General features: G+C 46.6%; 1 protein-coding gene across 2 annotated transcripts in view; it reads left to right on the top strand.

Moving 5' to 3' along the window:
* The window catches only part of COBL (cordon-bleu WH2 repeat protein), a 952,910-nt gene that overhangs the window by 193,976 nt on the left and 744,652 nt on the right, over nucleotides 1-14,282 (top strand). The window contains exon 3 of one of the 2 annotated variants that reach the window (XM_063922617.1): nucleotides 2,671-2,736. The exons of the other annotated variant lie outside the window; for it this stretch is intronic. The gene's annotated coding sequence lies outside the window, so the exon portion shown is untranslated. The remainder of the gene's footprint in view (nucleotides 1-2,670; nucleotides 2,737-14,282) is intronic. 2 annotated transcript variants of the gene reach the window in all.

Genomic DNA, 14,282 nt, shown 5'->3' on the forward strand with positions numbered 1-14,282 from the left:
CTCCAAATTGTGACTCTTAACCTGCTCTGTGGATCCAAGTCACTGCTACTCCTTCCTGGATCTAAGGCAGCTCTAGGAAAGAGGCAGCCTCTTTTTGAATCCAAGATGGCTGTAAATACTGTGAACTGTGTTTATTCATTACATTTTCTTTCTTTCTTTTTTTTGCAATTTTGTTTGGTGATGACAAATTGTTCGCCAAAGACAAATTGCGGGGAAAAAAAGTTAAAATAAATAAAGCCAGTGCTGCTTAGAAATTTGTGGGGACACCCACAGACTTTTTTTTTCTTCCAAACTACAGATCCCACTTGGTCCTGGTGCCAGGGCAAGTTGGCACTTGAAGTTCTTCAAGTGCCAGCTTGTATTAGCAGCCAGACCATGCTGGGACGTGGAATTCACTATATACTGTGTATGTGTGTGTTTTTATGTGTGTGTGTGTGTGTGTGTGTGTGTGTATATATTTTTTTTTTTCATTGCATATACAGTTTAATTGTATATACAGTTCACGTTTTCCAGGTCACCTAGCTGGGCACAGCTGTATTACCAACCACATTTAAAAAATCTACAGGTATCCTGGAATACATAAACTGTTTGGGGTTCTGAGGACCAAGTCTACTGAATGGCCAGCATAAGACCCCATAGGGCCCTAGGAAACATACAGGTTTGGGTCCCACTTCTCAATCTTAATTTTCCCAGTTAAAAGTAAATTTAATGGACCCTACACACTGGCTCATTTACACATGCAAGCCAATATGGACAATCTTGTCCATATTAGCATGCAGGGCTATGGGGCCAGGTGAAGGGGCCAAGAAACTTCACTCCCCCATCACACCTTCCTGACCCCCCCTCCTGCCGCCAGGGCATCTATCGGCCGTATCAGCCGTCGGGCACCTCGGCCGGCAATCGGCTATTGTGTGGGGCCCTCAAGTAATAGCTATGTAGGTAGGTGGGGGTGGGAGGGAGAGGAACTAGTTGCCTCTTTGGGAGCTACTCCAACCATCGACACCAACCTGTTTTCCTGCTCAGGGGTGAATCTGACAGATACAGCTTCAGCACTCTATGCTTTCATCCCATTATCTTTCTGTAGATCACATACCATTGTCCTCATCATGGTGAACAGGGATGTGTGTGAAACAATATGAAAGCAGGCAGCTGAGCTGTTATTGCAGTGCCCAAGTGACATCTGCAGTGTGGTCCTATATAATCAGTTACCTGAAGTTGACTCATTCTCCCCACTGTCCTCTGCTCTACTTAAAGCACAGGCATCAGTAACTTCCTCCCTGAGGGCGATTGCAGCAGAGGCTGAGCTTTGTACTGGGATAACATGGACTATTATTCCCCTTTTCCACTTGTAGCACGGGTCACAGCCGGGAGCCTGACACAGCTGCGACCCGTGCTACAGCCCCCTTCTACACTAGCTCCACTAACCTGGCATATTGCCGGGTTGGTGATGCTGCTGCTGACATGGCAGGGGCGGCGCTGGGAGATCACATGATCTCCCAGCGCCGCCCTTCCATTACACTACACAGCTTACCAGGTTGAACACGTGTTCAACCCTGCAAGCTACCCGGGTAGGATTCCCGGATCACTAGATCCGGGAATTTGCAGGGGGACTCTTTTCCACTATGAAAAAACACAGGTAAATGCGCGCCCCCGCACATTTACCTGTGTTTTTAGAGCTAGTGGAAAAGGGGTATTAGTTGCTGCTGGCAACATCCCATTTTAAATAGAGCTCCCATCTTAGTAAATTCACCCCAATGCATATGAGTGAATCGCCTGTGTTTGCATATGCTACATCATGGTATTGCACACCTGCACTATTGGACAGCAACGTAGGACGCTGTACGGCATAATACTGTCAGTGGATGACAGTCTGATGCCGATTAGTAGTGGGCAGGGGATGTCGACAGCCTCCGCTTCCCAAAACAAAGGGATGTTGCTGCCGTTGTAGGGGAGTACCGAGGCCATGGTCTTCTTTGGAGGATGGAGATTTCTGCCTCTTGTTAGGACATGCTGTTGAGGGCTTTTTACAACCCCATGGGTCACGCAGACGGCCAATGGTGTTGCAGGTGATCTAAAGGGACACAGCTCAGATCATAAGGCAAGCAGGATGCGTGACTCCCTCTCCTGCATTAACATGTAAGTGCCATTGCTGCTGCTTCCATGTAAGCAGCGCGATAGCCACTCTAACCACATCAGAATCAGGCCTCATGTTTTTATGTGCCCCTAGATAAAAGATAAAAGAGACAGGCATCCCGATATAAATGCCAAATTGATTTCTCACAAATATTTAAAATGCCCGCTCTAATATATATTGTAAATGCCTGCACCTCTTACTACCATATACGATAAAAGTGCGCTGTACATCGCAAAACACTGTATCCCATAAGAGAAAACAATACACCCACACATTATCTGAGTTCCAAAGCTCATTGATGTATATATTTGTTGTTAAAAGGGTATGGATTCAATATATATTAGTAAGTACAGTATACCTATAGTTACATGGTTACAACTCACACAGTAAACAGTTAGAACATAGTTACATAGAGTTACATGCAGTTACATACAATTACATTTACAATTACATGCCAGCGATACAGTACCATTATCCTTAAGTTATATAGATTCGTCTTTCCATATCACTCTCTCTCTCTCTGTAAATAAATACAGGAACTGATCTGCTAGCAAGTCCATCATCGTCTGAGACCACACAGCCACTCTGAGACCAAAAAGCAAGTGAGCTCCAGTGTAATCAATATGTTATCTAGTTTCTGGGGGAGGGGACTCATGAGTCACCAGTTTCTTTGCATATGCTGATCAGGTTCAGCCCTGAAGACTGCCAAAGGGCTGGCCTGAGTTCCCTGTTCACTGTATCATTCATTGTTCTAACAAAGTGATTTTAGCTTTTATACATTCAATCATAACTATCCGCTGCAATGTCCTACAACTTAATAACATGTATCAAATTAATCTACACACCAATCTGCTTGTTTTAAAAGTAAAAATGACAGGTGTATCTGGTTCCGTTCAAATAATACACATTCATGACATTAATTCATTAGGTGATTTTAAATCACCATGATGTCTGGCGCTTGATATTATTATAATTATGTACTGTATGAAATAAGTGTCGAATCCATCTCTGTGGCATGTCCGTGTAAATGCGTGTGTTACCATATATTGCTGTGCTCGCTGCGCGTATTTGCAAGTATAGCAACTTAAATGTGTGTAGTTTGTATGTTCTCTTTATGTAATATTTTTGACTTTGACACCGACAATGATAATCCCTACCCTAACCCTAACCAGCCTAGGGTGGCGGTAGGGCTAAAATTTGGGGTGCCCAGCATACTGGCGTTGGGATCCCAACTGCCGGTATACCGGCAGTGGGGTGAGAACAAAAAAGAGCCCCCATGCTCACCACGCTGTGCGCCATACTATTTATTCTCCATCCAGGGGTGTTGTGGACACCCCAAGAGGAAAAATAGTCTTGGGTATGCCGGCTGTCGGGATTCCGGCACCGGTATACTAAGCGCCGGGATCCCGACAGCCGGCATATCAAGTGCCACCCAGATGGCAGCTGTATTTAAATGTAATATGGACATACTGTGGTGATATGCTAATTACTTGGAATTCAAACAATCAACCTTGAGTCTTTCTATAATGATTGAACGGTTTAGACAGCATTGTTCTTGTTACTGACATAGACTATTATTTCTGTCAGCTGTGCTTTGTGCAATAAATTGAATATGTGACATGGACCATTAGACCTAACTATTGCATTGCATACAGCTGAGGCATGCATGGCATCTTGCTGGTATTTACAACATCAATGTGATTCTTCAGACACTGAAAGCATGCATGTATAAATTGTATCAAACTGTACACATACAAACCACTCCTTGAGGAGCGGTCACAGCTGGCTGGTGTTGGATGAAGGCCAAGAAAACAGATGCTGCTCCCTATGTCCTCCCTAAATTCTTATTCCCATCTTTAAATTGGTATCCGGTCTATAGATCTACAATAAAAAGGTCTACAGTCAATAGATCGACCACTAATGTATTAGGTCGACAGGGTCAAAAGGTCAACATGTAAAAGGTAGACAGTTCAAAAGGTCGGCACACATATGGTCGACACACTATTATTTTATTTTTTCAGTTTCAACTTTTTCATACTTTACCATCCACGTGGATTACAGTTGGGAATAGTAAACTGTGCCAAGCGCAGAAAGGCACCTTGCCCGAAGCATGGCAAGCGAATCTGTACACTAATGGGGCTTGTTTGTGGCAGAAATGTGACAAAACAGCCCCCACCCCAAACAAAGTGTCTACCTTTTTGGTGTCGACCATTAATATGTCGACCGTTTAACCTTGTCGACCTTTTCTACTGTCCGCCTATTCCAGGTCGACATTTTGACCCTGTCGACCTAATGCATGTCGACCTATTGACTGTAGACCTTTTTAGTGTAGATCTAATAATCCACACCCCTTTAAGATAGTAAATATACAATAGCTCAGCATTGTTTAACTACAATGCATTATAGGGATATCGGAAGTTACAAAGGTGTGGCAATATTAAGGGCATGGAGCATTTATTTTTACTATAGTGTGAAATAATTTTAATATCAGAGTTTGGGGGGAATTCAATTGCCCGTGGCGCTATCCAGTTAGCCATGAAGTCAGCACAATGCCAACACTTATCTGTGATTTTTTTTTGGGACCGGCTTAAGTCCCAAATAAAAATCCCTTATAAGTGCCCTGTTATCAAGATTGCGGCCGTGAAAACGCTTATGTCTGTGAACTTCCCACGGATCCTATGTGTTTTTGCCTGAAACAGGTAATTTTTTGGTCAGTAAAAACAGGCTACAATTGGATTGCCCAATAAATAAATTGCGGTACAGTCCCGTTTTTTCTCCAAAAATATTTTCGGGCTAGACTGAATTGTTGTTTGTATGTGAGGCTGCAGGTGTTACCTTCCCTTACATACATAAAACAGGCTAGCATCCCAGCAGTCGGGATGCTGGTGGTCATGTGACCAGTGCCAGAATCCCGTCACCACTTGAAATCTCGGCGGTGGAACATCGACCACTGACATCCCGAAGGTACTGTAAGTATCGGGGCCACTGTTGCTGTTACTGTCTGGGTGGGGGGCTTGGGGTTAGGCACTAAAGGGGGATGTTAGCCATAGCCGTCACCCCCCGAGTCCTAGCCCTAGCTGCCATTCCTCAAATTTTAGCCCTACCGCCACCCTAGGCAGGTTAGGGTTAGGGTAGGGATTATCATTGTCGGGGTGACGGTTATGTGACCACGGGCATCCCGACAGCCGGGATCACATACCCAACCCCATAGAACACTTTAAATAACTAAAGTGGCATCACTGTACACTAATTATAAGGATGTATTTTTCAGGATTGCTGTAATATCTAACATTACTATGACTTGTCATTACCCTGTCACTGCTGATATTTACACTTAGGGGCAGATTCAATTAGCTACCCTAAGCTGTTTAATTAAGTTTTGCCAGTCTGTGCAGTAAGCCCTAGAGGGTGCACTTAATCCAGAATCTATGGGCTAATGCACTTTAGCCGTGGGTTTACCGTGCAGGACAATTAACTAGTGAATAGTTCCTGGTATTAAGCCCAGAACTTTAGCTGCACGGTAGACAACGTGGCTAATTGTATCTGCTCCTAAACTACAAGATATATAAACACTGCCTTTAACCCTTTCTGCTAAGTTGATAAATTTCTAAATCACAATTGTAACACCACTTATGCTGAGTGTTGTTTTGTTTAGACAAACTTATTATTATTATATTTTTCGGCACCACAAGGTGTCCCCATCGTGTGTTGTATAGAACATCTAAATGTATTGGGTCTACAGTTATTAGGTCGTCCCCATATGGCACAAGGTCGACATGCACAAATGGTCAACATATGAAAGGTCGACATTGGAGTAGGTTGACAGGTACAAAAGGTCAACATGACAATGGTCGACACACAAACAATGGTCAACACAGTTTTTTTGCATTTTTGAGGTTATTGTGTATAGTTGTGGCATCTGGGACCGCCAGTTGTTGAAATGCATCCCCTGACGGCCTCGCTTTGCTCGCCACACTTCGGGCACAGTGTCTTGCTCTGCTCCGCTCCACTCGCCACAAGGTTACTAAAGGTTATGATTTGTGACATGGGCAGTCAAGGAAGGAAAAAGTCAAAAAGCATGAAACCCCCAAAAAAGTAATGTCGACCATTGTCATGTTGACCATCTGAACTTGTTGACCTTTTGAACCCGTTGACCTTTTCCAGTGTCAACCTTTCATATGTCGACCTTTTGTCAATATCGACCTTTTGTCCATGTTGACCTTGTGCCTGTCAACCATGTGGGGTCAACCTAATGACTGTTGACCTACTGTATATCAACCAATAGTTCGGATCCCGTCCCTGTCACTGTACAGAGATTAAACAACATTATATATCAATAAATAGAATAACAAATAGCACAGCTATACAACTAAATGCAGGGTATCTTTTTTCCTTTAAGATATTCAACACTGAAAACTTTCTGTTTTACTATATAAATTCGTTTTTTCAATTTTGGGTTAGTTGTGTTTTATAATAGGAAATCAATTCATTTCATTTTGAAGGCATATAATGGACCTATAATTGTTTTTTTCTCAACATTTTTTTGCTTGACTCTTTTTTTTTCTATGTGGTAAAAGTGCTTATTGCATACTGTATATACCGAGCAGAGCTAATTATCAAAAATGTGTTACAGTAACTGAATTGACTTTGTAGAAGATTGTAGTATCAGTTTAAATAATCTTAATAACCCTAAGAAAACAGTACAAACATTACGGGTTTTTAAGTAACCCAAAAACACCTTAGGGAAATGTAACAGCCTGCAACCTGCATGCAACGGACAGTTCATCGAATCTGCCCTGCACAGCCTAAACCTAACCTCCCCATCCATCGCGCGGCTTACCTCTCCGGCAGCCTGGCAGTCACTTGTTCGGAATCCCGGCAGTCATGAAGCCGGCACCAGGATTGTGATCACATTTGGGATGCCGGCACAGGCAAAGGGCAACACAAACAGTATATATAGACAGCTTGCATGGTTTGCTTACAACCCCCCCCCCCCCCCCCCCCCCCCCGCTCAAATAACAGTATTTACTATTATTTCAGTTTTATATATTCAGCCCTTAAGTGTACAAAGGTCCAGGCAGCCATACATCACCGATGGCTAGGATGTATGCCTTTCCTCCTGCTCCTTGCACTGGTCATACCATGGCTGAGCTGATCTCTCGCATGGGTGATGCGAGGAGACTGAATCTTGACGCCTCTCAGTGGCAAACGCAGGATTTTCATGGGGGTGTTTCTGTGTATGTGTATAGCCAAAATGGACGTAGTAGAAGCCTTGGCAGTCAGAATACCGTTATCAGAAGCCGCCTATTTAATGTAATGAGACGCTGTAACAATATATGATAGGCACTGTCTAGCATGATCAGAAGCATTGGAAGGCAACTCCGCCTTCGGCTCCTGAGCCCACGCTTCCACAGCTTCTGCAGCCCATGTTGCTCCAATAGTGGGCCTATGCACCGCACCGTTTAGGGTGTAGATTGCCATCAAACAACCATCCACACGCTTGTCCGTCGGCTCTCTCAAGGATGTGACAGTAGTTACAGGCAGAGCAGAGGATACTACCAGCCGCACTACTTGCGAATCCACTGGCGGTGGTGTTTCCCAATTTTTACTAAGCTCCGCAGCAAGGGGGTAGCGAGCCAACATCTTCTTGTGAGGCGTAAACTTCTTTCCTGGATTTTTCCAGGACTCCTGACGTATGTCAACTAAATGATCAGAGTGAGGTAAAACTTGTTTAACCACCTTCTGACGTTTAAACCTGTCCGGTTTCTTAGGGGCAGTGACAGGCTCCTGTTCATCATCAACTTGAAGAATAAGCCTGATAGCCTCTAACAAGTCAGGAACATCCACCTGCGAAACAACCTCCCCATCAGAAGCATCAGGATCAGAATCTGTGGGGTCTGTATAAGCGCCATCCTCATCAGACGAGGTGTCCGGGATATGGGTGGACTGTGAGGAAGTAATTGCCCGCTTAGACGACCCCTTGGTCTTAGGCGGGCGAGGGTGAGACTTTTGAGTAGTCAGTGATTGGTTCAATTGCTGTAACTGATTGGACAGTTGATCTGCCCATGGCGGGTTAACCGCAGGGACCATAAGTGGCTGTACCGGCAAAGGAGGTCCCATAGGGGGCGTTAGTCTACTTACCAGCGTATTCAATAGCGTGTAGAAGGTAGCCCAAGGTGGGTCATTTTGCACCCCCATTGCTACAGTCCCACTGGGGGTAAGGAACCCCCAGAACCTGAACCCTCAGCTGCTATGTTATCCTCAAATGTGTCTGCAGCATCAACACCACGCAGTGTGGGATCAGCCCCAGCTCCGTTGCCCTTTGTAGCTGACATAATCAAAAGCTCAATGCAAGGCAACACAGTACAATTATCAGCAGCAAAATACCTGACAAGAACTCCCTGTGCAGTGTATCAGCACAAACAGGGAATTCAAGAGGTATGTGGTGACTAAAAATCACAGAGAAAAATACACACTGAATATATCCTGTGAACTGCCTATATTATGTTAAACCTGACACACGTAGTCCGCTCAGGTTATAGAATATAGGGATAGCAATCTGAGTGAGACACGAAATGGAGTTCACGCAGCAGCTATATGCACACACACAAAGTCACAGTTTGTACAATGCAGAAATTATGACATGCAATAAAACTGCAGTAGTACTATGTATAGCTAAAAACTGAATCAGATATAACAAAGCACAGTAAAGGCTGGATGTATATCACAGGGTACTTGTGCTAAATAACCCTGACTAAATGCACTTTTTCTTAACTAACACTGTCAGCAGACATGTAGAATACTTAAGTGTCCTGTAAAATGCGCAGCGCTGACAGGCAGGCGGCTTTACAGAGGAGGATTTGCCCAGACAGTCCCAGGAATAGTGTTGCTCTGTGTAATGGCGCCCAAACACTGACTGGGACTGAGGGAGAGAGAGATATGCAGCTCCAGGGTGGGAACATTTACTCTAAATGGCGCCCTGGGGCTGGGAGAGGGGCTACAGGTCAAAGCCTTATCCCCCTGCTGGACTTCACCACCGGGTACTGGGGGCTAAGAAAAACATTTTTTGAGGGGAAAAAACAGCTTGTGCCCATGCCCTGGTGGTCTAGTGGGGTCCCTGTACTGCCACAGTGTCCACGCCAGCGCGCGCGGCCCGCCACCCACCGGCCACGCGGGATCGTGATTTACAGCAGGTCCTGTTGCGGGGACCCCTTACCTCCTCCCTGAAGTGTGGCCACGCGATCCGGGAGAGCAGCGGTCGTGTGTGTGACTGACTTCAGAAGGAAACCGGAGCCTCCGCTGTAGGTACCCGGCAAACAGGGCGTGGGAGTGTACAGCGCCGCTGGGGGAGGTGATGGAGCTGAAGCAGGAGATGTCTCACTGACATCTAACACTGTCAGTGTCTCAGCTGCAGCCCTTGAAGTATTGCAGTACAACCTTCTTAAAAGCTTCTTTTAGGGCTGCTGGAGCAGCCCCCCTGTTAAGTGCCTGCTTACTGCAAGGCACCAACTATAAAACTGAGCTCCTGTGCACGGAGGCGGGATTATAGAGGAGACAGCGCTAGGCATTCTGGGAACAGTCAAAGATTTGAGCCTGTTGGTGCCTCGGATCAAGATCCTACTCTACACCCCAATGTCATTCCCTGTGGAGCCAGTGTACCCCGCAGCAGAAAATAGGATTTTGGAACCTACCGGTAAATCCTTTTCTCATAGTCCGTAGAGGATACTGGGGTCCACATTAGTACCATGGGGTATAGACGGGTCCACCAGGAGCCATTGGCACTTTAAGAGTTTGAGAGTGTGGGCTGGCTCCTCCCTCTATGCCCCTTTTACCAGACCCAGTCTAGAAACTGTGCCCGAGGAGACGGACATACTTCGAGAGAAGGAAATACACAGATAGTGGGGAGATTCATACCAGCTCACACATACAAGGTACGTCAAGCCAACTAGCTTGAAATACTCCGCAACAGCTGAAACATTACTTACCAAGTAACAATGCAGTACTCAACTAAAACGAAGTTGTACTGAACCAAATAACATTTGCAGGAAAACGAAGCGCTGATGGGCGCCCAGGATCCTCTACGGACTACGAGAAAAGGATTTACCGGTAGGTACCAAAATCCTATTTTCTCTTATGTCGTAGAGGATGCTGGGGTCGACATTAGTACCATGGGGATGTACCAAAGCTCCCAGAACGAGAGGGAGAGCGCTGAGGCTCCTGCAGAGCGCTGAGGCTCCTGCAGAACTGATTGACTGAACTTCAGATCATCAGAGGCCTAAGTATCGAACTTGTAAAACTTTGCAAACGTGTTCGACCCAGACCAAGTTGCAGCTCGGCAAAGTTGCACTGCCGAGACACCCAGGGCAGCCGCCCAGGAAGACCCCACCTTCCGAGTAAAGTGGGCCTTAACAGATTTTGGACACGGCAGTCCTGCTGTTGAATAAGCGTGCTGATAGTGAACCTAATCCAGTGAGAAATAGTCTGCTTAGAAGCAGGACACCCAATCTTTTTGGGATCATACAGGACAAACAGAGAGTCAGACTTCCTGTGACCAGATGTTCTCTTTACATAAATCTTCAGAGCCCTTACGACATCCAAGGACTTTGATGTAATAGAGGAGTCAGTAGCCACTGGCACCACAATAGGTTGGTTGATATGAAATGCCGACACAACCTTTGGAAGAAACTGCTGGCGTGTTCGGAGCTCTGCCCTATCTTCGTGGAAGATCAAGTAAGGGCTTTTACAGGATAAAGCCCCCAGTTCGGACACCCGCCTAGCAGAAGCTAAGGCCAACAAAGTGACCGCCTTCCACGTGAGAAATTTGACCTCCACCTCCTGTAGAGGCTTAAACCAATCCAACTGGAGGAACTGCAACACCACGTTAAGGTCCCAGGGTGCCGTAGGCGGAACAAAGGGAGGTTGGATATGCAGAACACCCTTCAAAAAGGTCTGAACCTCAGGGAGGGCAGCCAATTGTTTCTGAAAGAAAATGGATAGGGCCAAAATCTGGACCTTCACAGACCCCAATCGCAGGCCCATATCCACTCCTGCTTGCAGGAAGAGGAGGAAACGTCCCAGTTAAAACTCCACCGCAGGAAAGCTCTTGGACTCACACCAAGAGACATATTTCTTCCAAATACGATGGTAATGTTTAGACGTTACCCCTTTCCTAGCCTGTATGAGGGTAGGAATAACTTTCTTCGGAATGCCCTTCCGAGCCAGAATCAGGCGCTCAGCTTCCATGCCGTCAAACGTAGCCGCAGTAAGTCTTGAGAGGCGAACGGCCCTTGCTGTCGCAGGTCCTCCCAAAGAGGAAGAAGCCTCTGATCTTCTTGCAGTAGATTCAGAAGGTCCGCGTCCGGGGCAATGAGGATCGCTTGAACCCTTGTTCTCCTTACGAGCTTTAGGATTCTTGGGATGAGTGGGAGTGGAGGAAACATGTACACATGTACACTGACTGGAACACCCACGGAGACACCAGGGCGTCCACCGCCACTGCCTGAGGGTCCTTCGACCTGGAACAATAATGCAGCAGCTTTTTGTTGAGACGAGAGGCCATCGTGTCTATTTGGGGCAAGCCCCAAAGATCCGTTATGTCCTTGAACATTTCCGGATGAAGTCCCCACTCTCCTGGATGGAGATAGTGTCTGCTGAGGAAGTCTGCTTCCCAGTTGTCTACTCCCGGAATGAAGATGGCTGACAGCGCCAACGCGTGCTTTTCTGTCCAGAGGAGTATTCTTGACACCTCTGACATTGCCGCTCTGCTCTTCGTTCCACCCTATCGGTTTATGTAAGCCACTGTTGTTACATTGTCCGACTGCACTTGAATGGCCCGATTTCTTAGTAGAGGGGCCACCTGAAGAAGACCGTTGTATACGGGTCTTAGTTCCAGAATGTTGATGGGCAGGCCGGCTTCCAGGCTTGACCACCTTCCCTGGAAGGTTACACCTTGAGTGACCGCTCCCCAGCTCCTGAGGCTCGCATCTGTGGTTAGCAGGGCCCAGTCCTGAATACCGAACCGGCGGCCTACCAGGAGGTGAGGCAGCTGAAGCCACCAGAGGAGTGAAATCCTCGCCTTTGGTGATAGACGAATTCGCTGGTGCATGTGGAGGTGAGATCCCGACCACTTGTCCAAGAGATCCAGTTGGAAGGGCCGAGCATGGAACCTCCCGTACTGGAGAGCCTTGTAAGAGGTCGCCATCTTTCCCAATAGGCGGATGCATTGATGAACAGACACCCGGGGTGGCTTCAGGACATCCCGGACCATAGCTTGTATCACCAATGCCTTTTCCTGCGGAAGAAACACCCGCTGCACTTCCGTGTCCAGGATCATTCCAAGAAAAGACAAACTCTGGGTTGGTTCCAAATGTGACTTTGGAATGTTCAGAATCCAACAGTGACTCTGGAGCAGTCGTGTTGTGAGAACAATGGACTACAGTAGCTGTTTGCGGAGCAATATCATCATTTCCGCCATTACCTTGGTAAACCCCCTTGGTGCTGTGGAGATTCCGAATGGTAGGGCCTGGAACTGATAATGACAGTCCAGTAATGCGAAACAGAGATAAGCCTGATGCGGCAGCCAGATCGGAATGTGAAGGTACGCATCCTTGATATCCAGTGATACCAGGAATTCCCCCTCTTCCAGACCTGATATCACCGCCCTGAGATACTCCATCTTGAACTTGAACTCCTTTAGAAAGGGGTTCAATGATTTTAGGTTCAGAATGGGCTGACCGAACCATCTGGTTTCGGTACCACGAAAAGGTTCGAATAGTAACCTTTGGTCAGAATGTGAGGTGGTACTGGCACAATGACCTATGCCTCCACCGTGTTTTGGACAGCGTCCTGAAGAACTGTGCTGTCTTCCAACAGAGTTGGTAAACCTGACTTGAAAAAGCGGTGCATAGGGAGAGTTTGAAATTCCAGTCTGTACCCCTGAGATACAATATCTAGTACCCAGGGATCCAGCCGGACGACACCCAGACATGGCTGAAATGTCTGAGTCTCACTCCCACTGGCCCCACCACCGGGGCTAGCAGTCCACCGACATGCGGAGGACTTAGGGGTACTTGATGCAGGCTTTTGTTCCTGGGAACCTGCAGCAGCAGGTTTCTTGGACTTAACTCGACCTCCCCTAAAGAAGGTATTGGAAGTCCTGGCCTTTCTAGGCTTGTTAGGCGCAGCTGAGGAGAATGATTTCTTCGGAGCAGGTGCTGCTGAGGGAAGAAATGGAGACTTACCCGCTGTGGCGGTAGAAATCCACGCATCTAGAGCTTCCCCAAAGAGAGCCTGACCTGTATAGGGCAGCGACTCCACACTTCTTCTGGATTCCGCGTCTGCCAACCACTGGCGCAGCCAAAGTCCCCGACGAGCTGGAACAGACATGGAAGAAATTCCGGTCGCCATGGAACCGAGGTCTTTCATGGAGTCAACCATAAAACCCGCAGAATCATGTATGTTGCGTAAAAATAAAGCAATGACATCCCTATCCATTGTATCCAGATCCTCAAGCAAGGTAGCCGACCACCTCATTATTGCTTTTGCAATCCATGCATTAGCAATAGTGGGACGTAATATGGCCCCAGAAGCAGTGTACATTGATTTAAGCATGTTATCAATCTTTCTAAACAGGCAAAACCACCTTTTTTGAGAGTCTGGACACAGATGCGTCAACAATTGGGATGTTTTCCCCTCTTTTACTGTCCTCGTCAGGGAAAGGAAAAGCTACCAGAACCCTTTTTGGGATCTGAAATTTCTTTTCAGGGTTTACCCATGCTTTTTCAAAAATAGCGTTCAATTCCTTTGATGCAGGGAAGGTCAGCGAGGCTTTTTATTTTCTGTGAAAAAAGCCTCCTCAACCTGATCAGGTGTGGTATCATTAATATTTAACACATCTCTGATAGCCTCTATCAACAGTTGCACCCCCTTTGCAAGAGATGCAGACCCCTGTAACACATCCCCATCCCCATCTGTACTGTCAGTATCGGTATCCGTGTCGTCTTGTGTTACCAAGCGCACGTTTGTGGGGGTATATAGCGGTGTGTCCTGAGGTACCAGACAAGGGCCATACAGCCATAGAGGTCTGCAATACCTGGGTTGCAGATTCATTGCTAGCAACCCTGTCAGAAATCTGAGAAATCCAAGTTTT

Source organism: Pseudophryne corroboree, chromosome 5 (assembly GCF_028390025.1).
Source record: "Pseudophryne corroboree isolate aPseCor3 chromosome 5, aPseCor3.hap2, whole genome shotgun sequence".
Taxonomy (NCBI): domain Eukaryota; kingdom Metazoa; phylum Chordata; class Amphibia; order Anura; family Myobatrachidae; genus Pseudophryne; species Pseudophryne corroboree.